Source organism: Amblyomma maculatum, chromosome 5, assembly GCF_055883805.1.
Source record: "Amblyomma maculatum isolate TAMU_Amacu chromosome 5, ASM5588380v1, whole genome shotgun sequence".
Taxonomy (NCBI): Eukaryota; Metazoa; Arthropoda; class Arachnida; order Ixodida; family Ixodidae; genus Amblyomma; species Amblyomma maculatum.
Window position 1 is genome coordinate 82579879 of NC_139348.1, and position 27671 is coordinate 82607549.

The 27671-nt window shown below is 45.7% G+C and overlaps 1 long non-coding RNA gene and 1 other non-coding gene across 2 annotated transcripts; one reads left to right on the forward strand and one right to left on the reverse strand.

Annotated features, from left to right (window-relative positions):
* On the forward strand, window positions 1-27249 carry LOC146188598 (uncharacterized). The gene is made up of 3 exons (XR_014707237.1): window positions 1-101; window positions 26998-27102; window positions 27178-27249. It is a non-coding gene; the product is annotated as an uncharacterized LOC146188598 (long non-coding RNA).
* Window positions 744-816, reverse strand: TRNAT-AGU (transfer RNA threonine (anticodon AGU)). Its single transcript has one exon. It is a non-coding gene; the product is annotated as a tRNA-Thr (tRNA).
* Window positions 27250-27671: the final 422 nt, after the last annotated feature.

Below are 27671 nucleotides of genomic sequence, written 5' to 3' on the forward strand. Positions count from 1 at the left end.
AGAACGCAGAAAAGCATTACAAAACACAGTTTGAAGCTGTTCTGAAAAAACATTTAGACTCAAACATTGCGGATGTAAGTGGGCTTTCGCTGGCTCTATCGGTAAGTTGTTTAACAATATTTTATTCTGGAACATGCCGCTCCGGGGATGTGCGATGTGGTTATATAGATTGATGTCTGTGTGATACAGATTATTATATCTCTGCCACGTTGGCTCCCAAACACTAAGGCATTTAATGCGATAGCGTTAAGGGCGCGGTGTCGCAGAAAAGCCGGCGTCGGCGTTGTGGTTGTAACTCGAAAATCAGAAGAAAGTGAAGAAACAATGAAAGTTTACGGAGGCCCGCAATCTGACGTGATTACTTATAAGCGCGAGGCGAGCAACCAATTCGTGAAAGAACCGCATTGTTTCTATCCGAATAAAGGTAAACTTAATGGTTGCTTTGCCTTAGCTTTGACTGTCAGCTAACGTCTACGTGTGGCTTTAAAAGGAAACTTATTGCGGAAGTGCGGAAGTAAAGCAACACACCTGCTTTGAATATATATATATATATATATATATATATATATATATATATATATATATATATATATATATATATGAAGGAAAGAAGCCAACAGTCGGCGAGGCCAAAGAAAGCGTTGGGCATGGTACTTTATGTTTATTTGGATAATCACAGAGATTAGTAATGTAATCTGTTTAGGGGAAAGATAATTAAACACAAAGTAGAAGAAAAAACAACGTGCCGATGGTGGGAACCGAACCCACGACCTCCGAATAACTCGTCCGGTGCTCTTCCAACTGAGCTACATCGGCCGCTGTCCCCCCTGCTACTTTCTTGGGTATTTATGTTGTCTGTATACGTACCTTGAGAGTGTTCACCAGCGCCACCCTCAGCCAAGGCGGCGGACGTGGAACGTCCTTTGTTACCGCCAGCGTCACGTAGAACGTGATCAAGAGCGAGGGCGAAAGCTGTGCTAGAACCCTCTTACGCTACCTATGGCTTCAAGACTGCCAGAACCGAGACCCCCGTAAGCTACAAGCAGATCAATTAAGGGGAAATGAGGGTGCTCGTTATAATACATGAAGGCAAGAAGCCAACAGTGAATAAACCCCCATATATATATATATATATATATATATATATATATATATTTATATATAAGCAGATCAATTAACATAAACATAAAATAAACATAAAGTACCATCCCCAACGCTTTCCTTGGCCTCGCCGACTATTGGCTTCTTTCCTTCATGTATTATAACGAGCACCCTCATTTCCCCTTAATTGATCTGCTTATATATATATATATATATATATATATATATATATATATATATATATATATATATATATATATATATATATATATATGGGGGTTTATTCAGCAGATCAACAGGACTTCATCAGCAGGACTGAGCAGATCAGGGGTGAACACAGCGGCAGCGAACACGATGCCACTACTGGCATGTTCCTTGTGCACTTCTTCCTCTTCACAATTACCCGCGGGACGAAGAGGACACATCCTGGCGACTTACGGCGTTAGCAAGACGGCAGGGTCGTAATAGGGTTTGAGGCGCTGGACGTGAACAATCTCGCGTCCGCGCCGGTGTAGATTAAAGGGCGGTGTAACAAGTTCCACCACATAATTAACCGGAGAGGTGCGCTCCAGAACACGGTATGGGCCATGGTATTTAGCAAGAAATTTTGAAGACAGTCCAAGGGCATTGGAAGGTATCCATAGCCACACAAGAGCGCCAGACGAGAAGTGCGGTGTCGAGTGTTGGCTGTCATGGTTGGATTTATGGCGGTACTGGGTGTTAGCCGTGAATGCGCGGGAGATTTGTCGACAGTCTTCCGCATGCTGGGCTACTTGAGACGCAGGTGTATACTCTGATATGTCTGGCTGATACGGGAGTGTGATGTCGATTATAGCAGAGGGGTGACGGCTGTAGAGGAGAAAAAAAGGATAGAAGCCAGTAGTAGACTGAGTTGTGGTATTGTATGCGTACGTGACATACGGAAGGACGAGGTCCCAGTTTGAGTGGTTGGAGGAGACGTACATAGAGAGCATGTCGCCAAGGGTACGATTGATACGCTCAGTGAGACCATTAATCTGGGGATGATAGGCGGAGGTGGTTCTATGCATACCGTTGCACTTGGTGAGCAAGGCTTTCACAACGTCACTCAAGAAAACGCGTCCTCTGTCGCTGAGCAGCTCTCGAGGTGCGCCATGGCGAAGAACAAATCGCTGCAAAATGAAGGAAGCTACTTCTGACGCTGTGGCGGATGGAAGTGCGATGGTTTCTGCATACCTCGTCAGATGATCAACGGCTACGATAGCCCAGCGGTTGCCGGCCGCAGTGTAGGGAAGCGGCCGGTACAAATCAATACCGACGCGGTCGAAAGGACGTGGTGGGCTGGGTAACGGCAGCAACTCTCCAGCAGAACGTTGAGGAGATGGCTTGCGACGTTGACAGGTGAGGCATGAGCGAACGTACTTGAGTACAAAGGTGTACATGCCCCGCCAGTAGGCCGGAGACGAGTGTATGTCTTGAAGACGCCCGCGTGACCGGATTGTGGGTCAGCGTGGAAATAGTCACAAATTTGCGAACGTAGCTGCCGGGGAATAACTAGCAACCACTTGCGGATAGCTGCGCAGTAGTTGCGGCGGTAGAGGAGGTTATCACGAATGGCGAAGTGGGAAGCATGGCGGCGGAGAGCACGCGATGGAGAAGCAGCTGTAGGATTGGAGATAAAACCGAGGATAGAGTTTATCCAAAGATCTTGCTGCTGCGCTGACGGCATGTCATTGATGTGAAGCGATGGCGGGGAATCGTCGGAAGGGGAAAGTCTGGCGACCTCAGCTGTAAGAGGGCAGCGGGAAAGTGCATCGGCATCGTGATGTTTGCGGCCAGAGCGGTAAACAACGCGGACATCATATTCCTGAAGGCGAAGAGCCCATCGTGCCAGTCTGCCGGACAGGTCTTTCAGTGAGGAAAGCCAGCAAAGCGCATGGTGGTCCGTCACTACGTTATCAAAAGGGCGACCATAGAGGTAAGGGCGGAATATAGTAACAGCCCAAATAATCGCTAAGCATTCTTTTTCAGTGACAGAGTAGTTGGATTCAGCCTTCGTGAGTGTACGGCTAGCATAGGCGACCACGTATTCAGTATGACCTGCTTTGCGCTGAGCGAGCACAGCGCCGAGACCAATACCACTGGCGTCTGTGTGGACCTCAGTAGGCGCTGTGGGGTCGAAGTGACGTAGGACAGGCGGTGCCGTGAGGATGTGTCGTAAAGCATTGTAGGCATCGTCGCACGCTGGTGACCACGACGAAAGGTCGGAACTGCCGGACAGAAGTTCTGTCAAGGGAGCAGCAATGGAAGCAAAACTCCTAATAAAGCGGCGAAAGTAAGAGCACAGCCCGAGGAAGCTACGTAGATCTTTGATGGAAGTCGGTTTGGGAAAGGCTGTTACGGCACGAAGTTTGGCAGGGTCTGGAGATACACCTTCTTTGGAAACAACGTGGCCGAGAATGGTGAGCTGGCGGGCGGCAAAACGACATTTTTTCAAATTCAGCTGCAGTCCAGCATAAGATGGGCAGGTCAAAACGTGCTTCAGACGGTAGAGGTGTGTGTCAAAGTCACAAGAAAAGACGACAATGTCATCGAGGTAGCAGAGGCATGTCTTCCACTTTAGGCCACGCAAAATGGTGTCCATCACCCGCTCAAATGTTGCCGGAGCCCTACAAAGGCCAAACGGCATAACTGTGAATTCGCACAAGCCATCGGGAGTTACAAAGGCAGTTTTGGGGCTATCAGCATTTTGCAAGGGGACTTGCCAGTACCCGGAACGTAAATCTAGGGAAGAAAAGAGTTCGGCGCCTTGCAAACAATTGAGAGCGTCGTCGATGCGTGGGAGAGGATAGACGTCCTTTCGTGTAATCTTATTAAGGCGGCGATAATAGACACAGAAGCGGATAGAACCATCTTTCTTTTTTACAAGCACGACAGGTGAGGCCCAAGGGCTGCTTGAGGGCTGAATCACGCCATTGTGGATCATTAGGTCGACTTGCTCTTCAATAGCCTGGCGTTCGTCTGCAGACACACGATAGGGGCGCTGTCGCAGTGGTGCGTGGGTGCTGGTGTCGATGCGATGAGTGACTGTAGAAGTTTGACCCAAAGAACTTTGATGAGAGTCGGAGGAGCGAAAGTGATGTAGTAGGTTCAAAAGCTCAGTGCGCTGCTCTGGAGAAAGATCGGCATCGATGGAACGGAGGAACAAGTCTGTAGAGGGGGGAGCGGGCGCAGGTAAAGGGGGGCTGAGCGCAGTCACGGCACAGTGTGGCGCGTCGTCAGAATCCTCAGAGATCAGAAGAGATGCGATTGGCTGGATACTTCCGAGGCATTCGCCATGGCGCAAAGCAGTAGGGGAGTTAAATGGGTTAGAGACCCATAACATGGAAAGGCCATCGGAAATAGCGAGCACTGCGTAGGGCAATGGAAGGCACTTGCGGCGCAGGAAAGTATGGGCTGGTGTGAAGAGAACGGTGTCATCGCTAATAGATGCACAAGCGACACGAACAAGCACTCAAGAGCAGGGAGGAAGGTCGATATCTTCGGTTGACGAGGGCTTTAGCACCGAAATTTGATTGATAAGCGTTTGGTAAGGCATCGGGCGCAGTCGAGAATCCTACTTCAACTCGAGCACAATCGATAATAGCAGCATGACGCGACAGGAAATCCCAGCCTAAAATTACAGCGTGCGAGCAACTTGACAGCACGACGAACTCAATCGTATAAAGGGAGTTCTGGATAACTACTCGAGCGGTGAACGCTGCTAAAGGCTTGATATGCTGAGCGCTGGCCGTTCGCAACGAAAGTCCCGCAATTGGCGTCTTCACTTTCTTTAAAATGCGACATAGTTTTTCGTCCATTACTGAAATCGCAGCACCAGTGTCAATTAAAGCCGTGATAGCAACACCCTCGACGAAAACTTCAATTAGGTTTGTCGGCGACAGATGAGGACTTGGGAAGTTCGACTGGGTCGCAGTTCTCGCCTCAGGAACTGCAGCTTCTACTTTTGCTCATGTGAAGCGTTCTGTCGACGTCGCATCGGAGAGATAGAGCGGCGTCGCGGCGACGGTGAACGGCGGTCGGACTTGCCTGAGCGGTTTGGGGAGAACTGAGGGCGGGCTGGAGGCTCAGTAGGCGCGGAATACTGAGGCGTCGGAGTCCAGTATGCAGAACCATGAGTAGGTGGTGCAGACGCCGGGAGAGGGATGCGGCAATAACGAGAAATGTGTCCAGCAAGCCCGCAAGTGTAACAAATTGGCCAGTTATCCGTCGTGCGCCAGGGATTACGTGGTCTTGGAGCCGGTCGCATAAACTGCGCAGGTTCTCGCGCAGGCGCAGGAGGCGGCTGAACGTAGGCAGGTGGCGGTGGAGCATATGTAGGTGGCGGTCGGGCCGCAACAGCCGCATATGCTAACGGTGCTGTAACAGGCATGGGTTGAGGGGCTGGGGGAAGAGATTCAGCTACCTGTTCTTGAATAATGTGGCGCAAACTGGGAGCTAGGTGTGAGGAAGGTTCTTGATGGCAGGATTAAGGGAGAGCTATCGAGCAACTTCTTCCCGAATGAAGCTCTTAAGGCCGCTGTACGGGCACTATTTGGGCGCTGCGCCCGTCCGCTCGAGAACGCATCCGCCAGGTCCTAACAATGGGGCGGACGGAGGCATGCGTCCTCCGCCCGGCTGCCGCACAGAGTTCGCGAACTTCAACTTTTGTCGCATGCGTTCTGAAGACGCATCGCAAGCTCCTCCTACTTTTTCAAAGATGGCCGCCGACCGAGCGTAGGCGAAACAAGGCCTAGGCGGACGGTGCCTGTCGATGAAAGATAGACTTCATGTCGCTATTGCTCGTTTATTACGATTATTCAAAGCGACTTGGAAGTTTGGCTTGCCATGTGCACAAGCATCGAGTGACAGTTCCCCCTGCTGAGTTGGCCTGCACCGAGTTGACGAGTGGCCGACAAACCTACGGAAGATGTATACTACTACTGCTACACAGTTGCGGTGCCTCGACGTGTTTATTGCTGCAGGATTTTCACGGACAGCATCAAGAAGCAGCTCCCCGCAGTGAATTAATTCCCTGTGCGCGTAGACAGTTTCATAGCAGCCACAATTAGTGGGAGTGTAGCGAAAGTGATACGTTCGGAACGTCTGCTGTTTTGCCAAGTTGGAAATCGCCTGCAAGTATATCTGTTACGAGTGAAAAGCTCACTGCGCACGCTTTGTTTTCCGAATGTTGATATGAATTTTGAGCTGTGCTAGTCGCATTCATTCGTCTGCGTGCAGCGATCGCGAGCATACGATGTTCGTGTTACGTGCCGATCACTGATATCAATCGTGTTTCGTGTATGTGCTGTGCTTCAGAACTGCCGTGGGTGTGAAGTGCCCTTTCTGAAAACTGTGTTTTACGTGCGCGAAACGATTTTGTCTGCACGGAGAAGCGTCGGGAAGCCGGCACCTATCTGCTGCTTGATGCTTCGTGAAGTATGTTTGTGATGGTTGCTTGTTATCGTTGCTTCGTGTGATGTCTCGACAGATGTGTTTATTGGGATTAATCGTTGTACTCCGAATGCTCTCATTACAACCGTGCGCGACGGCATTGTTGCTAGTGTTCTTGGCCTCTTTATATATAGGTATGAGTTGTGGGCACACAACCACGGCGGGCTTGTAACCAAGTTTTAGTGCCGAGAAAAAAAAAACAACGCATTCTTGTTCTGTGAATGGAACGATTACCGTAGAAATGGCTGAGAAAGCTAAGAAGGTGTGTAAGATTTTTTAGGACAAGTGTAATAGATTGGGCAGTGTTATATGGTACAGGAAGAAAAGTACAGACACAATCTGAAATGAAATGCAATCTTATGTGTTATTCAGTTTCCCCATTGGAGCAGTATAAGGTTAGAAGGATGGAAGTTTTCTGCACATTGTGCAGGACAGTCCTCATGATATTCCCATAAAAAAAAAACTCACACTGCAAGCCATAATAATAAAGAATAAGAGTACCTGCAGGCAAGATCTCAGTAGAAAACCACCTGCACGAAAGTGTATGAGGCTCTATGGATTCAGCTTTATCATGCGGCTCACAGAGCATAGTGTGAACCTTGGGGTGCAAATACATGGCACAAGGCATTTGTTTACATCTGGCATGCCTTAAGCTGCATGCAGTAACACTTCATGAGAGTGATGAATGCTGGTACTCTCAAGTATGACTCAAGGAGCAAAGATTTTAGGAATATTCATAGCAGAAATTAATGAGTAGAATGTATGTAATACCTCTGTCACACGAACACTTTCGATCCTCATTGAACTCGATCTGCATTCAACTCGTGCAATCGTGCCCGAGCTTGCTTGGATCGAAGCTGTTTCTGAGCACTCGAGTTTTGAAGCACATCCGAGAGTGGGCGTCGCCACCCTCGATGTCACCTAACGCACACGAAGAAAGCTTCTCAGTGGTCATTCAAAACGGCCGTGCAGCACCAGATGCTTCAATGCTTCCTGAAAACCTCAATGAGGATCACAAGTGTTCGCGTCGCAGAGCTATAAGAAGGAGCAGGTAATTTCAGACTGAGTTTGCTAAGAAATGGGCTGCTACCACAGTTCTTTCAAGTGCATTGCAATGAAAAACCAAAGGTATATGCAGAAAATAGCATATCATAAGCTTTTGTACTCTCAAGACAGGCAGTTTGCACATGTAACCACTTCAGACGTCACGTGAAATCCTGTGAACAGCTGACCAGCGGCATTGTTCTGCAATATACATTTCCCTCATTGTCTTATGAACAGCCAAAAAAAAATGCTTTTCATAATGGCAATAACATGCACCTATTATTTTTCGTGGTTGAAATTGCCTACAAGTATTTGATTCATTTGAAAAGCTCACTACACATATCTTGCATTCTGAATGCTGAAATAAAGTTCGATCTGTGCAGGTAGTCGCGTTTGTTCTTCCCCCTGTAGTGACCATGCATGCACGGCTTTTTCCCTGCAACGTGTCCATCATAAATATTGATTGTGGCTCGTGTGTACTGTGCCTGAAAACAGCCTTGGGTGCGATGTGACCTTTCTGGAAACTATTTTGTAATAATGAAATGATCTCCGCTGTCTGCTTTCTGATGTGACTACAGAAGCATCGGCACCACTCGGTGGCTTGATTCTTCATGAAGTATAATTCTTGCAATTATAGCTAGATTATAGCAAGCCTGTATTGTCTGTGCCACGTCTTGTTCTGATTAATCGCTATGTTGTGGGTGCTGGGCATCATGATGGTGTGCCGACAAAACTGTTAATTTTCTTGTCTCTCTGAAAAGGGTACATATCTATAATGGGTACCGTGGGTTTGGTGCTGAGCCAAAAACGAGAGGAGACATTCATGTCCCAATAGAGCACATGCCGTGTAATTAACTTCTGTCATTCTATCCTTAGCTCAACAGAGCAAGATGCCACCAAATGAATGGCTAAGAAAGATGGTAAGGCCTATTATAAGACTGTAATGAACTGGGCAATATTATGGTGCAGAATGAAAAAAAATGTACAATCTGAAAGGATTTTTCAACTTGGCTAAACATTCTTCCAGTTGCAATGATACAACAATATACAGGTACTTGCACACTTTTACCAGGGCAAGGCCCTTGATCACGCTGAGGGGAAGACGAATTCAAATAACGAGTTGCAACTGAGCAAGATGAATTTTCAAACAAGTTTCCTTGAGACTTAACCGTGAAGGTTCGATAGTGTCAACCTCTACAGCATGATAATTCGGATAGAATCCCGTCGCACAACCACATTACCTTGCATTGCCTTGAGCTGCATAAAGTGATGATTCTTGAGAATGTTAAATGCTGCTGCTTAGTGTAGCTAGAAAATGGAAATTACTTGGCAAGAACCAAATGTTGAGAAAAACCAGAATGGGGAGGATAAACATTTATTTTTTGGCTTCAAAGACCACTATACTGGTAACAGATGCGAGATGCTACAACTGGGGATATGCATATAACAGCTTAAGTTTGCTGCTACAGACAGGCAACATTCATTTTTTGTTCATGGTATAGCATGCAGAAATCTGGATAAAATATCCTTTGCTTTGTTGAATTTCCTGGCTTCAACCAGAGCAGTGCAGCATTACTATCAGGCAACACGAACAGCTTGAAATCTCAAAAAAGCCATGTTACACACACCTAAAATCACTGGAGTGCTTCTAAGTACTCCACAGATATGGTTGTCAAGTGAAAATTCATGCAGTTGCATCAGCATGTACCTAATTAGCAATCTCGGACTGACCGAAAGCTTAGTGCGCTTCACGACTCTGGAACACAGCACCTTACAGCATGTTATGTGTCCTCTCAGAGCAATGTACTTCTCTTTCCCTGTTGAGCTCAGTGGCTATTTTTATAATGTCCCCCTAAATGAAGCTGTCACTGTATACACCCATTGCAAGGACCCCTTTGTATGGAAAATTCCACAGAGCCTGTCTCCAGATGCAACGCTGCACAAGTGTGAAGAAGTGAGATTACAGTACAAGGCTGCATGCTTGAAGAAAACACACTTGTAATGAATGAGCAAGAGTAGTGCTTTGCCACCTTATCTATTTATTCAATTTGTTGGGGTGGTGCAGTAGTTACGGCGCTCGACTACTGTTCCCAAAGACGTGGGATCGAATCCTGGCCTCGGCGGCAGCTTTTCGATGGCGGCGAAAAGCAAGGCGCCCGTGTGCTGTGCGATGTCAGTGCACGTTAAAGAACCCCAGGTGGTCGAAATTTCCAGAGTCCTCCACTACGGCGTCTCTCGCAGCCTGAGTTGCTTTGAGATGTTAAACCCCACAAACCAACCAACCAACCAACCAACCAATTTGTGATAGAAAAGAACCCAGCAGTATAGTCACCCACACTGCTCAAAGGCAAAACAGCATTGTCTGCTAGTCTACAAGGTGCGATCATCACTATTATATGTTGTGCATGCCGCTGTGTATCACTGCTGCATTACAACAGTAACCCCCCCCCCCCCTTCTCTCGTCTACTTGGGGACTACGCATTAAAGCAGACAGGATCTTCCAAGTGTGAAACTGCATGGACTAGTTTCTGTCCAGCTTCAAGGGGAACAAAGTGGTGGAAACGAAAAGCACAAAAACAAGGCGCACAAGAAGCAGTAGTGCTGGCCAATGTTATTTGACGCAGCCCAAAGGTCTGGAGAGTGAATGAAGGGAAATGACACCAGCAGAGAAGGAAATGAACACACTACAGCGCAGGTAGGAACGCATCCACAAAGCTTCTCAGGAATTTGTGCATGATCCTGGAAACATCTAAAAAGTAACAATGAAAAACAGACAAAAAAAAATAAATTCAGGAATGCATATAGAAACCTACACGCATCTAACACGGGACAGGATGACGTATCATGCAGCATGAGCTCTTCAGGCGAGCTAAACTAAGGGCTATTGAACCAGGCACAGACTAGAACCTTCCAGTGGCAGTGAAGCGAGGGCGCCGTTACGCATTCAAGAAATAGTAACCCAGCATAACAGGATTAATAAAACGGCACAAGAACACGATCACAAGAAAAGAAGAGGGATTGAAAGGCGCTCTTTCTTTCCATCTTCTTTTCCTGCGATCATATCCTTGTGCCGCTCAAATGGTCAGTGTGAACCAACTAGCATTACAGCAAGTACTGCAAGCATAAAATGGTCAGCACATGTAGCATCCTAGTGGCATGTTTCCATTGCAAGGCAGATGCTGTTTGAGTTACTAAATGGCACATATGGATGAGTTGCGAATGACTATTACATATGCACGCATCCTCTGGTAGGTATGTAAAGCCTCACTGGTCCATACATTTACATTCGATGCTTTTGTAGAGACAGACTCCCTGACGAAGGATCCTGCAGCGGTTGACCAAAGCATGAAATGTGTTTTTTATGGTACACCTGCTGCTTGGTGATATTGTAAAATGACCCAGAAGCCTCCATATGTGCCTGTAAATACACAAAATTCAATGAGATGAGCAATCCAAAACACAAAGCTACATTAGATGGGTTTTTAAGAATAGTTAGCATTGAGGAAAAAAAACACTGCCAGTTTCAGTTGATTAAGGAAATAAGTAAGTATACAAAATGCAACCATAATTTCAAACGGTTCGATAGTGGGCATAGCCAGCATTTTTTTCAGTTCAGTTCAATCGTGTCCGACTCTTCGTGACCCTGTGGACCATGTCACGCCACGCTTTCCAGTCTCTCACTATCTTCCTAACATCACATAACTTCATCTGCAGTGCCTCGAGGATGCCATCTAACCATCGTGTTCGCTGCCTACCCCTTCTCCGGCGACCCTCAACCTTTCCCAACATCAAATCTTTCTCCAGCGACTCCTCTCTTCTCATCAGATGACCAAAGTAGCTGAGCTTTAACTTTAGAATTTGACCCTCCAATGAGCAGTCAGGGTTTATGGTCGACAATATCGACTGATTTGATCTTCTGGCAGTCCAAGGAACTCTCAAGAGTCTTCGCCAGCACCACAATTCAAACGCGTCCATTCTTCGGCGGTCAGCCTTTTTCACAGTCCAACTCTCGCATCCATACATCACAACTGGAAAGACCATAGCACAAGTTATACGGATCTTGGTTGGCAGACTAATGTCTCTGCTCTTTACTAGGCGGCCAAGGCTAACCGTTGCTCTCTTTCCCAAAAGCAGGCGTCTCCTAGTTTCATGGCTGTAGTCTCCTTCCGAGGTAATCTTGGAGCCCAAAAAGATAAAATCTCTCACAGCTTCCACTTCTTGTCTATTGATGCTCCAGGACTTGATAGGGCAAAACGCCATGATCTTTGTCTTTTTAATGTTCAGTTTAAGCCCAAACTTCTCACTCTCTTCTTGTAGGCGCATCAGAAGTCTCCTGAGTTCCACTTCACTTTCTGCCATTAAAGTGGTATCATCCGCATATCTAAGGTTGTTGATACGTTTTCCAGCAATCTTCACTCCAGCTGAAGACTCGTCCAGACCGGCCTTCCTCATGATGCACTCTGCATATAGGTTAAATAGGCAGGGCGACAGTATGCAGCCTTGCCTCACTCCTTTCTCAATTGGAAGCTAATCAGTAAGACCATGCCCAGTTCTGACTGTGGCCTCTTGTCCTTCATATATGTTCCTGAGGAGACAGATGAGGTGAATTGGAACTCCCATCTCTTGGAGAGCTTGCCACAATCTGCTGTGATCTACGCAGTCAAACGCTTTCGCATAATCAATAAAGCAGAAGTAGATGGGTTTCTGGAACTCTCTTGCTTTTTCCATGATCAGCGAAGGTTGGCAATTTGGTCTCTAGTTCCTCTGCCCTTGCGAAACCCAGCTTGCACGTCCGGAAGCTCCCGATCCACATACTGCTGCAGCCTACCTTGGAGGATTTTCAACATCACCTTGCTAGCATGCGAAATAAGCGTGACCGTGCGGTAGTTGGAACAATCTTTGGCACTGCCTTTCTTTGGAATGGGGATGTAAACAGACTTCCTCCAATCCTGTGGCCACTGCAGGGTTGTCCAAATCTTCTGACATAATGTATGCAGAATGTTAACAGCGTCATGGTTGAAGTTTTGAAGCAACTCAGCTGGAATGCCATCAATTCCGCTAGCTTTGTTCTTAGCAAGGCTGGCTAAGGCCCATTCAACTTCACTCTTCAGGATGCCTGGCTTGAGATCAGCAATCACAACCGTCTTATGTTGGGTTTGCACATTCGGGTCCTTCTTGTACAGTTCTTCTGTGTATTCCTGCCACCTCTTCTTTATCTCTGAGGCTTCAGTGAGGTCCTTGCCTCGTTTGTCCTTTATCACACCCAGCTTAGCACAGAAGCTTCCTTTGATATCTTTGATTGTCTTATACAGAGCTCTTGTGTTCCTTAATTGGCTGTTGTCCTCAACAGCTTGGCACTGTATGTTCAGGAAGGCATTCTTATCTCTCCTTGCTATTTTCTGAAAATCCACATTGAGAACCTTGTATCTTTCTCTTTCCCCCATGACTTTTGCCATCCTTCTTTCCTCAGCTATTTGCAAAGCCTCTTCAGATAACCAGTTTGCTTTCTTGCATTTCTTTTGCTTTGGAACCACCTTAGTAGCAACTTCTTGTATTATATAACAAACATCAGTCCACATCTCTTCAGGCTCTGTCTTCTAGATCTAATTCTTGAAATTCTCAGAGGGGATATTTTATTCGATATCACAAGGTGCAGTTTTGTCGTGACTCTTTTGGAGAACTGCACTGTGTTTACATGCCACTACAATTGGTTTCTGTTCTTTGAATTGTATTGAGGATCTGTGTATTCACTCCACGATAAACTTGATGTATGGGCTTGCAGGATAGTTATGTAACAAAGCAAAGGACTCGGGTAGGTAAGTACACTAGTCATAGAAGTATAGTATTTCGTGTTCATAGACAAGTCAAAATTCTATCAAGTCTGCATGCTGTCCTGGCAACTAAGTGACATGCCATTACACTTGGTCACTGTTTTACATTTAGCCCCTGGACAGTTTTTCTCTACAAGTGGGGACCCTTAGCTGATGCAAGGCAGTGGGCGCTAAGTATTTCTTGATCCCAACTGACCGCTTCGGCCATGCCCTATTACTCTTTCGTGCAGTGACGCGACTTTTCAGTGCTTACTGTTAGCTGTATTGTTTTTAAGTATGAGAAACAGTGAAATAAAACAACAGAAGAATAAAACACTCATTCCACACAAAACATACGATATATACATATTTGTACTTAGAATAGTCATTTCATATCATGCAATGTTTCGAAAACTTTATGGACTCTTCCTCAGCAGCAGCACAATTGTGCCATAATTCTTGTTTATTTGTGCTCAGCACTAACTGTACAAATATTTCACTTGAAATTTGACTGGTAGAGGCTGTCTCAATTGGTAACAATTCTTTTCAGTACATGCCGCAGCTGAGTAGCTTGAGCTGTGTTGCATGTTAACGCTCAATCGCCAGATTTCATTTGCTACTTTCTGTGTCTGAAATGACAAAAGCAGTGCACACACATGAAACCTAGGAAGACCAAATGGCATAGGTCAAGAAAAGGAAGTGTATGCTGCACTTGACATGAAGGCACTTATTAATATAGGCTGCACAGAGATGGAGAAACTAGTATTACTGGGGGCATGCGAATTGTAGTTTTGCCAACCAAACTGATTATGAATAGCATAGTCTTGCTGCTGAATCAAATATGAGTAGTGCTGAAAACCAAACTGAATACAAATAAACTAGTTGAGCAGCTATTTTAAATGTGTTTGAAGAAGTAAACACATTGAATTTTAGAGATAATTTGAACATGCACTGTTTGAATCATTTGCTATGGCATGGATACCATAACAAATAATTCCATGCACTTTTAAAGATTTGTTACTGTCATGAACCTCGACACATTTTCTGCGTGCAAATGCATCTCATATGCAACACCACAGCTGTATGTTGCAGCCAGAAATGAGGATTACGTGGCGAAATGTACGCCACTAGGAAATTGCTACCACCGGGGAGAACCGCGCGGAAAACAGTGCTTCTGTACATGTTACAAATGATGTGCATGTTTGTTTATGCTTTGCAGTCTATTTTCTCACAGTAAAACAGGCGTGTTGTAAAATGTGTTTAGGCTGTAATTTCGGATGAAAACATTAAATTGCCAGCTCCTGCATCTTTGCCGCGAGTGCTATACCGAAGTGAACGCGCGAACACAGGCAGTGGAGGTATGAATATATACATTTTACCTTTCAATGTATACGTTCGGGAGTACTTACAAAATTCGTGCCGTCTTCTCCTCATACTAACATAAACACACCAAGTAGACGGCGAAAGCAGGTGCCGTTGGGGCATATGCGTGCGTCTACGCTGTTGCATGGTGCATCGCCGGCGACTTAATCGCTCTACTAATGGTCAGTTCATACTGTTTGTGCTGTATATGCAGGGGCTCAATAACTCTACAGCTAGGTGCAAATTAATTTGATAGCCGACGATCGAGAGCCACCGTGAAGAGGAAAAGTTTCCCCAAACCAGCGCCGCGGCCGTCATATGCAGCGTTTCGACGTTCGAAGCAGCGCGCGCCGGGCGCGCCAATCAGAGCGCTGGAGAAATCCGCCACCCAAAAGATGCCCAAAAGTGACCGTATAGCACCCTATGCGCCTCCCGTGCCGAACGTGTCCGCCAGCTGGCGGAAGGCGGACGAGCGCAGCGCCTCTAAAAACGGCCGTACGGGGGCGCTTAATTTGTGGCAGGAGCGCAGAATGTTCGCCTGCATCTGTCAGGCCAGCAAGGGACTCACAGTGCATGGTGTTCGCGCGAGTTATGGCCCTTTTTCTCCGCAGTTCATCATAACTTTGACACAGTGTGACCACTTCCGCGACGGTGCGGATACCTCGATGCCTTGAAAGAATGTGCTTGATCTTCTCGGCCTCTGACATGTGTGGGTTAACGCGCTTGCACAAGTCGACGACGCCCTCGATATAGCTCGTGAAAGTTTTGCCAACTTGCTGAGACCGCGTACGCAAGCGCTGTTCAGCGCGGAGTTTCCTCACAGCTGGTCGGCCGAAAACTTCAGAGAAGCTGGCTTTAAACGCGGACCATGATGGAATGTCCGCTTCATGGTTTCGAAATCATAGGTTTGCTACGCCGGTGATATAGAAAATGACGTTGCTTAACTTTTTTTCCGCGTCCCATTTGTTGTAAATGCTCACTCGTTCATAGGATGTGAGCCAGTCCTCGACATCGTGGTCGTCAGTGCCGCTGAAGAGGGCGGGGTCTCACTGGCGGAGGGAGCCGGGACAGATGATGGCCGAGCCAACTTGTACTGCTTGGTGGTTGACGTCCTCAGGCATCGCAGTAGGTGGTAATGTACGGCTGCGGAGTTCCAGGGCGAGAGGATAGATCTTGACCGGCAGCTCCACCAAATGTAAGAATGGGGCGTTTATTCAGCAGATCGACAGGACTTGATCAGCAGGACTGAGCAGATCAGCGGTGAACACAGCGGCAACGAACACAGTCTGATACAGCACGCGCAGCGATCACGATGCCACTGACTGGCATGTTCCTTGTGCACTCCTTCCTCTTCACAATATATATATATATTATATATATACTTATGGAGGATGATATATGAAGAATTAGGTATCAGAGAAAGGGCATGATACATGTAAAAGAAGTGAAAAAATAAACGTTGCCAAACTACCTCTTTTGTAGAGATCGCGAAAAGGATTGAACTAATATTTTTGTCTATATTAAATCGAATTCCGAACGTGCGACTTCATGAAACGGTTATGGGACAGCTCTAGGAATATTTCTGTCCCGTACTTGTGCGGGAGCTACATTCAATTTATATATCAGGAGGTCACCACGTCAAATACTGAACAACTGTCTTAGTGTGGCTTGCATCCGACCCTCTTTTTCTGAAATTTGAAAACGTCCGCCTCATTGATTCCAACTATGCGGCTATCATGACAACCGAGGACACTTGCTCAATCAATGTTGACTCCATTAAAGAAAATACTGCTCAGGATTCTTGCTTGCTTTGTTATGTCTTTCCTGCATCCATATTTTTAGTAAATTCAAAATTGAAACTGTCAGTTCTCATCCTCAATTAGACGAAAATCATTTAAGAGGAATAAAGTATGACTTATCTTCATTCGGCTTTAATTACATAAACTGCAACAACATTCGTAGGCGTTTTACAGTCAAAGTACCGCAAAGTTTTCTAAGAACCCATGAAAGATTTTCGCCGCATTTTAGGAACGAAAGGCCAGAAGTCATTGCTGATAATGGTAATTGCCACCAGCGACGTGACTAACATAATAATGTTGGAGAGCAGGCAATGAACAGTTGGATGTGCTACTGCGTATTTGCAAGTGAAAGTATAGACCTATCCGTTCTGCTAATATACATCGGCAAGCTCCAACATAATGCGTAACCAACAATATCCGCCCAAGCATTTGAATTAGACGCTTCCTGCTCAAACAAATTATCGTTTGCTCGTGACCGCCATCGTGGAATAGCGGCACAAACGCCTACTTTGATCTTAGCTGGTCGTAGACGAGCGTGCAAGGGTCCTATTGAGGGCTACCGAGATTTTGAGCTGAATACTCCCAGCGAAGAAACAGTTATTCTAATACAAAGATCTCATGTTTCATAACATGAGATGGGATAATGGGCGCAATGATCAAAATAAAGTGCGAAATTTACCTTTAACTGCAGGCGTTTTCCATACAGAAGCTGCTAAGAAAGGTTATAAAAGCGTTAATTTCTATTTTCTCCTAATTAAGTTGGATTCCTTTATATGCGGAACATATAATTTATTTACGGAAATACATAATTGTCATGACGACATCTCTGTCATGGTGCGGCCTGTGGTCTCAGCACCTGAATCCAGTCTCCCTTCTCCTCTTGAGTCGATCAGCTCCCATTTATTTTGATCTCTCCAACAAAGGCCTCATTGCCAAGCTCCGCCTCGCAATCGGGCGGTACAAGGTTCCTTTTGATATCGCCGTTGGTGTCTACCTCGCATTCGGGAGGTTCCTGTTTCGATACCCGGTGCCACCGATTACCCACCCGTTTCCAATGAGTACAAGCTTTCTCTCTGTCTGGTGCGCGGCTCCATTGGGCGTAGTGCTTGGAAAAGTGGTGATGAACAAAACTGTTGGCTACAAAAAAAAAAGAAAAAAAGCATGAAACATCTTTGGTGCATGGCCCTTTTCCCAAGAATTTGATCCAAGCAGACGAAGACCTGCATGGATGAAATCTTTTGCTCAATTAAACCGGTGGGTAGCAGTCTGTACCTACGATGAATACTAGTACTTTCCGAATTCGAAGCGGGTGCTCTACCACAAGGCCACTGCATCGGATTAGAAAACGTATCTGTAAGTCGACACCGCAGGGGAACCCCTCCTATTAACCCTGTATAACTCAGACCGATAGGTTGCATGGGGATGCTATTAGAGACTGTCTTCACTCCCCCTTCGGGAAACCATGGCTATCCTGGGAAACGCTGAGACCTGCGAGAGTCTCGGTAGTCTAAGATAACGAAAGAACTGGAGCAAACACCCTCCATGCTTCTGTTAGTAGCATCGCTGTGAGACCAAATGGGGGTACGAAGCCTCTACTCGCGCTTCCGGTACGTAGGCGGCAGGTCATGGATGAAGCAACAGGCCTGGCGTCATTCAAGCCGTTTAATAAAAATAATAAGGTATTTACTAAGGTAATCGCTAATAGAATCAGGACAACCTTAGACTGCAATCAATCAAAGGATCAAGCAGGGTTTCGGAAACGGTACTCTACTATCGATCATATCCATACCATCAACCAGGTGATAGAAAAATGCTCGGAGTATAACCAGCCCTTATACATAGCATTCATTGATTACGAAAAAGCATTTGACTCAGTTGAAACCTCGGCGGTGATGCAGGCATTGCGAAATCAGGGGGTAGACGAGCCGTACGTGAAAGTGCTGGAAGATATATATAGTGGCTGCACAGCAACCATAGTTCTGCATAAAGAAAGTAACAAAATTCCCATAAAGAAAGGTGTTAGGCAAGGAGACACAATCTCCCCAGTACTATTCACAGCTTGTTTAGAGGAAGTATTCAGAGACTTGGAATGGGAGCAGTTAGGGATAAGGGTAGATGGAGAATACCTCAGTAATCTGCGATTTGCTGATGACATTGCCTTGCTAAGCAACTCGGGGGATGAACTGCAAATAATGATTGATGACCTAGACAGAAAAAGTAGAAAGGTAGGCTTGAAAATCAATATGCAGAAGACTAAGGTAATGTTCAACAGCCTCGGGAAGGAACAGCAGTTTACATTAGGTAGCGAAATACTGGAAGTAGTAGGCGAATATGTCTACTTAGGACAGGTAGTAACCGCAGATCCGGACCATGAAAAGGAAATAACAAGAAGACTAAGATTTGGATGGTACGCATTTGGCAAGCACTCGCAGATTATGACTAGCAGCTTACCGGTATCGCTCAAGAGGAAGGTATACAACAGTTGCATCTTTCCTGTACTCACCTATGGGGCTGAAACGTGGAGGCTAACCAAGAGAGTTCTACTTAAGTTGAGGACAACCCAGAGGGCTATGGAACGAAAAATGGTAGGGGTAACATTAAGAGATAGAAAGCGTGCAGAGTGGGTCAGGGAAATAACTCAAGTTACCGACATTCTAGTGGAAATTAAGAAGAAGAAATGGACATGGGCAGGACATGTAGGGCGAAGAGAGGATAACCGATGGTCGCTGAGGGTAACAAACTGGATTCCAAGGGAAGGAAAGCGTAGCAGGGGGCGGCAGAAAGTTAGGTGGGCGGATGAGATTAAGAAGTTCGCAGGGGTCAAGTGGATGCAGCTAGCACAGAACCGGGTTAAGTGGAGAAATATGGGAGAGGCCTTCGCCCTGCAGTGGGTATAATCAGGCTGATGATGATGATGATGATGAATAAAAATTGGTAAATCCGGGCACTCGCTGGTTGCGCGGTATGAAGATAGTTACTCAAGTCGCGGGAGCTATGCAGTCTAGAACGGGTATACGTCATAGTATTACACCACGGTTGTTTCTACCCCGTCTGCCTGGCCACATGGCGTGGACCGACACACGACCAACGCGGAGACAGTAGTAAACAGATCTTCCTTGCTCAGTGAGAGGGCTGTCAGGATAGTAGGATGGCTCGACGATGACTGAACTTAAATTCACCAGGGAGCTGTCCACTGCGTGGGTGTCCGCGATTTGTGGGGCTTAGCTGCAGGCTCCGCTTTTGCGAGTCCATGTAAGCCCGACGGACGCTGCTTATCGAGCTGTAACACTTCTTAAAAGGTTGCGCGCGATGGACCAGTGATTTAGATAGATAGATAGATAGATAGATAATGTTTATTTGAGTGTGCCTCAACAGCCAAGTGGCCTAAAGGAGCGCACACTAGGTCAGATACATCAGAACACTTAATAACATTTAAAACCAGGCATGAAAACAACAATTAGGCAAATATGTCCATGTCAATAAACTTTTTGTTATACAAGCTTTGTATACGAGTCATCGGACAGTTGGCGTTCAAATCTGGATAAAATGTGTCAGAACATTTTGCAGCCTTTGCATGCGGCACACGAAAATTCAGTGACATCAGTAAGGTCTCACAGTTAATGAAACCACGCACAATTTTTTGCAAAAACTGCATGTCACGTATGAGTCGCCTGTCGCAAAGAGTACACATTTGGAGGTCTGCCAAGAGAGAATCGTAGTCGTAGAAACGGCGGCGTCCAATATATCTGTCATAAAAGATGCGTATGAACTTACGCTGTACATTTTCAATTTTTGCGCAATAGGTGGCAGATAAGTTATTCCAGGCCACTGATGCGAACTCAAGACGCGGTCTCACAAGGGCACAGTATAGAGTGCGTAGACATTCGTGCCGTTGAAATTTTTTTGTTAGTCTAGAGATAAGACCGATATGTCTCAATGCGCGTAACACAATTGAATTTACATGCAATCTAAAATCAAGCCTTGAATCAACAACAACACCAAGGTCTCGTACATGGGCCACACGAGAAATATGATCCGCCAAAAGTGTATAATCAAACACAACTGCGTCGCGTTTCCTAGTTAGAGACAAGACGGAAGTCTTCTTAATATTCAACTTTAAGCGATTCAACAAACACCATTTCTCGACGTTGTTAATGTCAGCTTGCAATTGGCGGCAGTCCTCAATATCTTCAATATTACGGAATAATTTGAAATCATCTGCGAAGAGCAAAATTCTCGAGTTCTTGATATGTAACGGCAAATCATTAACAAACACTAAAAACAACAAAGGTCCTAAGTTGGAGCCTTGAGGCACTCCCGAAGATGATAGAAATTCGTTGGACACACAGCCGGAAAATCGGACCATGTTCCGGCGGCTGCCAAGGTAGCTTTTGAGCCACCTACAGTACATGGGGCAAAGTCCGTATCTTTCCATCTTCATCAGAAGTACCTCATGGGAAACCGTATCGAAAGCTTTAGTCATGTCAAAGTAGACTGCGTCTACCTGACCGCGAATAAATACATGTGGGCCAGTATAATCAAGAAAGCTGCATAAATTCGTTTCCACAGATCGACCTTTTAAAAACCCGTGCTGCAGAATTGAGTTCTTCTGCTTGAAGTATGAGGCCATGCGTTCGTACATAATCATTTCAAAAACTTTCGCAAAAGAACAAATCATTGACACAGGTCGAAAGTTGTTCACATCACAAGCATCGCCAGACTTGAATACAGGAACAACTACTGACAATTTCCAATGACAAGAAAAAGAAAAAACACCAGCTCGCAATGATAAGTTGAACAAATGTGCTAAAACAGGGCCTTATTCCGCCATCGGACAGCCGTGAGTTGGCCTCATGTACCAGCAGTCCACTATTCGTCTCTTTGTGGTCCATGACCCCTTTCCCAAAGCTTTCACCCCCAAGAATTGACCCCGAGGATCAAGGAAACCTTGTACCCACTGCAAACCGACGGGCACCCGGCGTTATCGGACACCCAACCTGTACCTCCCCCGTGGGAAGCGGATGCTCTACCACAAAGTGAGCTTTATGCGGCGTTGAATCAACGATGGCCTTCATACCCTACAGCAGTAGCATGCGCTCATATGTGGATGTCTATCAACAGCTACTCAGATCGTCTAACAACAATAGCCAGCCCATCAGCGCAGGGCTAGCGGAGCCTCGTCTAAGCGCACATGCCTGTCAGAGCCGGGCTACGGGCCGGATAAGTTTGGACCATTTAAACGGTCCGGGTCCGGCTGCGGGTTTCACACCAACCATCTCCACCGCCGAGACGGGCGCCAAAAGTACTCGACCCAACCATGTATCAAAGGAGAGAAAAGGCACGAGTTACATGGGAGGTAGACGAGCCCGAGACTCCAATTTGCCCATGACCCCTTTGCCAAGCATTTCATCCCAAAGAAACGAGCACCAGGCCGGGGGAAATCTATTACCTAACCCGGTGAGTACCGGGCCATACCGTGGATTGAATCTCGTACCTCGCGAATGCAAGACGAATTCTCTAGCACAGGGCAATGGCCTGTATCTGAGATACCCTCCCCCCTCCCCTCCCACCTGCTCTGTCGTTTCACCGGGCCTGTATGTGGGTGCTCCAGGCATCTTCCACCACCGTAACAACTGTTGATCACCAGCGCCCCTCAAATGCTCAAGAAACCCACTCGCTAGCTTTTCTGGGGATGGTTAGAGATGGATGGGGCATCCTTTCGGGAGCGGCGCTTTTCTGGGACTAAACTCGTTAATCTTCCGCTTACCGACTGTGCGGCGATAGCAAGCCGACCTCCTCAAAAGTTGAAATCGTTCAAAGGAAGAAGGCATCTGCCACGTCCACTCTGTTTGTATGCAAACACACCAATACATACGAATATACATGCGCATACAGCAGCCGTTTATCCCACTTGTATCGGGGTCAAGTCGGTGCAAGTACGCACCTAAACCTCAACTGCCACTGTGAAGGGTGCAAACAACAGTGCGCGGCTGATGTCCCTAATCACCCTCCGTCGCGCCATGCCCACCAATAACGCCCCCCCCCCCTCCCAAAAAAAAATAATAAAACGAAAGATAATCGCTCCCTCTGAGGAATAGAGCTGGGGCTACAAGTCTCAGCAGCACGTCCACCCAGCTATTTGGTGACTGACGCATTCGGAAATGCGCGATCAGTCATTTCAGTGTAGCCCATACTAATCCACTCTAAATTTGCCCCCCCCCCCCCCCTGGCAATGTGATCCCATTGCGCCCTACATTTTGTCCACAAGCCAGATTTTGTCCGTTCTCTCAAAAGCTTTGATTGAAGATTCTATACTTTTGATGTCTCTCGAGCTAACGACGCGCTTCATCCCTCGGCTAGAATCTGTCACCCTGGTGAATGGTTCGCACGCAGTCTTGGTGCCCGCAGCTGACCTGAGACTTTATCTCCCTAGTAAAGCCAAAATTCGTTTCTCACCTCATCGTCAAGGCACGCACTCGCGCCGTCCCCCGCGTCCTTTGACGAACCGACCAAGTATGAAGTGTTTGCATTTTGTAACACTTTCATGCAAGTTTTACTCTTTTTTCTCCATCCTGCTCTGGTACGAATAATTTTACAGCCTCATATGCTACAGCACATCTCTCCACGTTGTCTCAATACTAATTCAGTGTCATCATCTCTATGCGCACTATGGGCTTCTCTTGTATCCTCTCCTCTCACGAGGTGTGTAATCCGCAACGATCTCATCTCCATCAGATGACAGCGTGCTTTTTGCCGCGCCGAAAAGCTTAACCTAGCCATTTCTAAGAATGTTCTTTTGCTTCATCAGAATGCACCTCAACTGCCTATTTCCTTTAAACCTCGGTCTCAGTACCGCTTTCTAAAACTGCCAGTCTACGGTGTGCCAGTCCGCGAGGCATGTTTGTTTTCAAAATTTTCTATAATGCCCATCCCTTTTCTGAACTCATTACTCATTTCAAGTCTGCCACCGCTACCCTGGCAGCTTCCTTGTATTGCAGTTTTGCAGTCTCCAGTTCTGGTTTTGCAATTTTTGCTTTTAAGCGCACCAGTCATCTCTTCGACGGACAACCCCACCTCCCGCACACGTCCCCAACCTCCGTCCCCGCCACCAGCTTATTCTGTAGATCTTCTGCACCATGCCCCCTCCTTCCCCATGAAGTACAGCCAACTACGTCCCACCATTCTTGTAGTCTGCCGCTGAACAGAGACATACAAGACATATATCTGCTATAGTGCCGTGCTCCGGAGATGGCATGACCCGCTTGTCAGCGCGCGAGGTTCATGGCTCTGTATTGGCTATTTAGTTGTCCTACTTCCATCGACTCCGATAGCCGGTCCCCTTAAAATGAAGAGACCCTGCCGACTGCGCCAGTTAAACTAGAAGGTTATTATCTTTTACTTCAAATTTCCATTCGCTCCTGATTAACTTGGGCAGAATACAAATTTACTCACAGCTATACATAAAACGTGCCGTAACTGCTCTCCAGGGTGCGGCCTCTCTTCTAGGCACCCGAATTCAGTCTCTCTGATCCTCTTGCCTCAATTGGCTCTCTTTAAAGTAGATCTCCCTTCTCGAAGTTCTCACCAAGATCCTGGGAAATACCCCCTTGCTCTGTAGTTTTGCCGTGGCTATTCGGGGCAGCTGCAAGTGTCTTCCACCGCTGTTACAAATTTTTATCACCAGCGCCCCTCAAATAATTAGAAACCAACTCTCTGGCATGGCTGGGGATTGTTAGGGGAGGGCCGGGCGTCCTTTCGGGAACGACGCCTTTCTGCGACCAATCTCATATGCTCTTCCGCTGGCTGACGACAGTGCGGGGCCAGCCCGCCTTCTCCTCACAAGTTGAAACCATTACGTAGAATGATGCGCGTGCCATGGGCGCTCCGTTTGCACGCGCCCACACAAATCAGACGAACGTACACCCACATATAGCAGTATTTTCATCCTCTTGTTTTGTCTGCTATCAGGCGAAGCCACCGCACTCCAAAATGTTCTTTTTTATAACAGAGGAGTACTCGGTACAGAAAACAAAAACAAGCACGGCGAGGCAGCATTGAGTGAGCTGTTGTTGAGCTGTTTAGCTACCTAAACAGAACATATTTAGCCACCTGCCTTGAAGGAATGCCTTAGAGATGAAAGATAATTTTGCACTCCGCACGTGACCACCACAAACCTTGATCTCAATAAGTACTTACCTCAAGGTGCAGTTGGCACAAAGAAATCGTACCTACGCAATGTAGTCTGACTCATTGTAGTATTTATAAGCAGTGGGTTAAAGTCTTCGGCAGAAGAGTTGTTCTAGCCTTCTTTTAAATTTGTCAGCGTCAAGTTTGTTCTCTTGGGAGAAAATGACGAATAAAGTAAGGCTGAAAGACTAAACTTTAGTGCTCGTTCAGACATGTGCAGGGACAGCATTAATGACGTGAAACCGTTTAATTGTCTAATAAATACAAATTCGATTTAATTTTCCTTATTCTAGTATATTATATATTCAAGAAAAATAAGGAACAAAATGAAAACTCTCGGGAGAAACAGGACCTCCGCCTTGAAGGAGATGGTAGGAGAGCTTTAAGGACTTCCGTACGCGCTGCCCTTTGCAGATCCTTTTTGCGGCTTGCTTAGTCGACATTTAACGAGCGCTACGCGCGCACAATCCTTAAGTGCTGAGGTGAGCTACCGCCAACCCTTTCAATGAAATACATCTTATGTTTTCGCCGATGTTAGAGAGCGCCTGACATAGCTTAACATATGCAATGCGTCCACCCCGGAATACCACTTTAGACAGAGCTTTCAATAAGTTATAAAGAAGAAAAAACAAGGAGGAAGAGGAATCAGTGAAGGAATTTCAAGGTAGAATTATATTTTCAATCGATCACCCCACTACAATACCATCTAAAATGTCAGCACTGTAACCACTCGGCGGCACGATGAAGGTATTAGATTTAAATTTTCTATTCATTCAATCATTCATCACTGAGATAGAGCGCACATGTAGCGGCCGCATATCTTATAGTGTCACGCGGGTTTTGTATAAATCATAAAAATTATATTTTATTTTTGCAAGTCTATTGCCGGTAATAATGCGTCAGCTAATTGTTTCGCCACTTTGTCATGTTTTAGTGGCCCTATATACGTTTCAAATGATTGAATTATTTTAGTCCATAAGCTCTGCCTACGGTACTTTATTTCAGTAACCTTGCGGCCGTCATTCAGAGATTAACCAAGTGGCGTGCAGCATCAGTAACTAAAGTATGGGGTTTATAAAAAAGCGTCTCTCACAAAAATTTATTAAGCGCCATGAAATTATGTGATCATGTGATTTTCTCCCCCATGTGACCAGTATCGGTGTGTTTTGTTACATAACGTTTTAAGCTATGGTAAACATATAAACCAATTTAATTTCGCAGCCCGTTAGGGAGGGGTTCTAAGCAGATATTAGTCAGGTTTAGAGAGTGACAGCGGATACGTTGACAACTTGCGAGATGTCATATAACAACATGAAAGAGTGGAGTTTGTATGTATTTTGTTAGGATCCTGCGGTTTCTAATATAATCTGGGGGCGTGAACCAAAACCGCATTAAATATGCAATGGCAAAACGAGGAGCACTTTTGCTTAGAATAAACAAGATGGTTATGCGGAATCGAAATACTGTGTCTTGGTTATCAAACCAGGCGTGCTTTGCTTACACCAATGACAAGTGTTCGTTCACTGCGATAGTTTGAATTCCTTGTGCCCCCATGTTGTAACATAAAACACACTCCAGGAACAATGATACCTATGAGTAGAGGTAGTTAAGCCCAGTAACTTCAAAGGTGCCCACCTAGGTTTGCACACTGTATAGCTGTACTAACAGCACGGAGCATCATTACCACATATCCTTTTTACTTAATACTACTTGCTCACACTACTAATGAAAGATAGTAATTACAACATTGTAACCAATCTTTAGCAATAATTAATATTCTTCCGGTAATGGGCCCTAACACCAAGTTCTAAAGGATAGGTAAGTATCCCATAAGATTGTTTCCTGGCATTACTTTGGGGTTGCGAAAAAGAAACATCATGCACAGCATAAATTAGTACACAATTATATTGAAAAATAGTTCTTAATCAACACCTCAACTGCTTAAAAGAATACAGTTCGTAATAAACTGAATTTATATCTTCGCATAAGTATAATTATATTCCAGCCTACCAAGGGCAATGCAAAAGTATGTAATGTACTAATGACTAAAGGGCATGTGACTTAAGCTTTGTGGGTTTCTTAGCTAGCGATTCAGGCCACAACAAACTCCGTTTACAGCAAGACAAATCACTATTAACGCATGTTTCCTGAGATATGTGCCTTTTATATGTGTGTTTTTGCTTAAATTTTGCAGGACTTCTTGAAATATATTTTATTTTCAGGCTTACACCCAACTTCTTGAGGATGAATGCGAAAATATTGAAACTCGACTAGAAGGTCTGGAGCGATTTTCAGGGTTGGCCCTGTTCTTTACTACTAGGGCCATGGTAAGTGTTTCCTAAATTTTTAGATAACATAATGAACGTGAGGCAACAAAATGCAACATTCTTCTCTTAACGCAGTCATTGTGTGGGGCAACTACTTACCCAAATCTGCTTTGGTGGCTGACCACAGTAATGGGCCACAGCCCGTACCATCACAGGTAAGTAGAGATGATTAGTGATCGTCTTAAATATACTTTTATAATGCATAGATGAAAAAATAATGTTGCAGCTAATGCTCGTTGAAACAATAGTCTGGTTACCAATAAATGCCGCCACTGCATGTCGTAATCTTTGTAAAAACGTGTTCTATTCGTTTACGGAAGTATTTGGACTTCCTTCAAAATATTACTAGCTTGTTAGTTAAGTATCGAGTAGTGCAAGCAATGGACGCAATAAATAGTTATTTTAGGCCTTCAACACTGCTTAGCTGATTTCACTAATTGTTATAGCCCTCAATCGGCACGGTATGATTCATTGACTTCTTGTAATATGTTTCTAATGCTAGACGATGCTTGTGGCAAAGGATAAATAATTTTTCATATACTCCTTTTAAACAGACCAAATAACAGTTG